The sequence below is a fragment of the Frieseomelitta varia genome, unplaced genomic scaffold, assembly GCF_011392965.1.
Source record: "Frieseomelitta varia isolate USP_RPSP 00005682 unplaced genomic scaffold, Fvar_1.2 scaffold_484, whole genome shotgun sequence".
Classification (NCBI taxonomy): domain Eukaryota; kingdom Metazoa; phylum Arthropoda; class Insecta; order Hymenoptera; family Apidae; genus Frieseomelitta; species Frieseomelitta varia.
In genome coordinates, this window is record NW_025110239.1 from 107,600 (window position 1) to 110,924 (window position 3,325).

The 3,325-nt window shown below is 37.8% G+C and overlaps 1 long non-coding RNA gene across 1 annotated transcript; it reads left to right on the forward strand.

The window, feature by feature from the left end:
- The first annotated feature begins 796 nt into the window (after positions 1–796).
- Positions 797–1,720, forward strand: LOC122532948. Its single transcript, XR_006307616.1, has 2 exons — positions 797–877; positions 912–1,720. It is a non-coding gene; the product is annotated as an uncharacterized LOC122532948 (long non-coding RNA).
- Positions 1,721–3,325: the final 1,605 nt, after the last annotated feature.

Sequence of the window (3,325 nt, forward strand, 5' to 3'; positions counted from 1 at the left end):
GTTTGCATAGGTGGAGGCGAAATCGTGTGAATTTTGCCGGGCCGGGCAATGAATTTTGCATGAGAGCCGAGGCTCGAGTGACGAATATTACGCACGTACGCGAAATTGGCGCGCGAAAATTGTCAAGCGATCTCGCGGAGAGTTTTCTTCTTCCTCTTTCTCTCGCGGCGAAAAAATTTCGATCCTTTTCTTGGCGTTTTTCTTGACGTTTCCTTTTCGAATTACTTTTTTTTCTCTTTCTCTCTTTTGTCTTCTATTTAAATCGAAAAAGGAAATGATATCTTTCGGGATTAAGAATTCTGTGATGTAAGAGATTGGGGTAATTTTGTTTTGAAAAATTGTTGAAATTTGAACCATTCCAGAATGAGTTGAAGAGTTTTCGCGATCTATAGATCTATGGATCTTGGTTAGATGACTGAATGTTCGGATTTCTTGAATTTCAAATCCCGAGTCTTCTAAATTGAAAGAAAGTTGAAATTAAAGAAAAGTTCGGTGCTATGTAAGGAAGTTGAATTAAAGGAAAAAAATTGAGTGCTATTGAAATGTAAAAAGTTATAGAAAACTACGAGGAATTATAGAAACGAAACTGCGGAAAATGATAGAAAGCTGCAGAAAATTGCGCAAATCTGTAGAAAACTGCTGCAAAACTACTGAATATACAGCTTTCAAAACTTTGAATAAAATTCCCTAAAACAATTTCTGTTACGAGAAATCCTAGCATCTTGTTGTTCAATTTCAATATTCAAAATTCGACAAATTTTAATACTCAAAATGAAACGGGACAAAGTCCAAAGAAAGCTCAACGAGTTCCAAGGATATCTAAATCGTCCAAAATCATGACTATGGGAAACAAATTTTTTTCAACATCCTGAAAGATGTTCCAAAGAATTTTTAGAATCTTCGAGAACGAGGGTACCTGTTGCGCGATTGAAAATGATCGTTGTTGAAAAAGAACCAAGAACTGAAAAACCAAGTCAAAGCGGAGGCTTCGCTCTTTAAAACGGGATCAAGTGGACTGTTACGCTTATATCTTTTTCCCCTTTTTTCACAAAGTTACGACGATTTTTCGTCATTACGATCTTCACTGGAAATTTTCTTCGAACTCGAAGTGAAAACGACGGATCTAATCGATCGTCGATAACCCATTTGTTTTGAAATTCTCGGCGGCGAGCCGACGGCAGCTCGAAGTATCAGCGAGCCGTAGTCTTCAAGAACAAAGAGCATCAATCTTCCACTTCTGGAAAGACATCTCGGGCGATGAAACTCATCGATTCTCTCGCCGTTCAATTGTCCCGTCGTCGATCAATCGTCGTCGACGATTAAATATAACGCGCGCTCTTTTTAAATTAGCGGCCCTCGGCCACTCGCCGGCGATAATTCTTTGTTCCAGCGCTTCGAAACGGACCGTGACTCGATCGCTAAATATTGACCATAGGTATCCGGCGCGAGCGGCAAGCGTAATCTTGTGACGTCATACTTCTCGCAATCGCAGACCTCGGGATATCTCAGACCTCGGGGTATTAATATTTGTGAAGCACTCGCCCGCGGGATTAATTTCTCCGGATTTTTCTCTTTCACTGCCAGCGAAACTTGCCGTTTCGAGAATTTTTCACCATACCTCGATACCTCGGTGTTATTAAATTTTTTAATATCTTTGGATCAAGTAGAAAGTTCGAGTAGACGACGCGATTGGGTCTAATAAACGGCGGATTATTGGAATGAAATAGCAGGAAGGATTTCTTTACTGCGTAGAGTTAAAGTTTAATTGTGCAGAATTCTGTATAATATTTTCTCACAGTCGAGCTTTGTTAAAATTAGGAGATATTAGGGTGATTGGCGATTGTCTCTTTGTGAAGATTCCGGCTCCCCCCGTTTGAGGAGCGAAGATCGTGCGGGAGAGCCGTTTCTAAGCGTGTAATCGACTTGGTGGAGGAAGTCGGATGCTTGTTCGTGGACGTCTTGTTAATAATAGCGCAGGGGAGAAATGTCACGGTCGGTGACGTTCCTATTGTACGGGCCAATATACGGGAATCGGCCTATATCCCATCTGAACACCTCGATCTGGCTAAGTAATTCATCTGTCGGATCAAGATCCACGGTTGACGATCTTCAATAACGCTATTACGTTCGCGAGTACGGTTGCTTTTTTCGTCTCGCTTCGTAAAGTAGTGTTGTATTACTTAAAGCAGTAGTCGTATATTTCAACGATGAATATCCAGTTGTCACTGAGTCATCATTATTCAAATATCCAACTGATAATCTATTCTTCTACTATAGCGTATTGTGATTTAACACTGTATCGTTTAACTCTGCTATGTTTTGTTCTAGTTTATATTTTTTGGCAGGGGAAAAAAAAAAAAAAAAAAAATCAATTTAGTAGTGGACGAAAAAAAAAAAGATAAAATAGTGAAGTATTATATACAAAATGGTAAAGTACTATATATATAGGTATAAAATGGTAGATGAAGTACTAGATATTTTATACTAAATGGTAAAATAAAGTAGTATAAAATACCACAAATGTATAAAGTACTATACATGTAGGTATAAAATGGTGGCTGAAGTACTAGATACTTTACTAAACAATAAAATGAAGTAGTATATAAAATACTAGGAATATTAGTATTTACCATAATATATGTTACTTGAGTGCTATGCTACTATTTCTACCTCTAATATGAAACACTAATGTTCATATAAATTGAAATCAGTGCTACTAGTTGAAATTAACGTATTACTAAATTATACTTCTGTATTACCGTTTATATTGCCTAGTATCTGATACTACTTCATATTGTTGTTGAATAAAATGTTTGTTAGTTTGTCTTCTACCTTTTTGGATCCTAGTCTGTTGGATCCTAGCCACATAAATTGAAATCAGTGCTACTAATTGAACTGAGCGTATTACTAAATTATACTTCTCTATTACTGCCTATATTACCATGTTGCCTAGTATCTGATACTACTTCATATTGTTGTTGAATAAAACGCTTGTTAGTTTGTCTTCTATTTTTTTGGATCCTAGTCTGTTGCGAGCATAGATCCCACTGGAGATTTCCTCCTTGGGTTTCTCGACAAGAGTAATGGAAAAATGCGGACAAGCGTTTCTGTCACTGTCGCCAGATATCGAACGATAAATATTGTTCTTGAATAATGATGAACAGGTCTCGTCCTAAATCTAACGAATAATGGATCGGCGTCTCGCTTTATCAACATGTCGATAGACAAACGGACTGTCTGACTTGTGATTCATTCTTTTCTCTTGCCTCCGTTTCTTTCCTCCTCTCGAATAATGTTGAACGAATTGAACCTACTTTGGGACAGC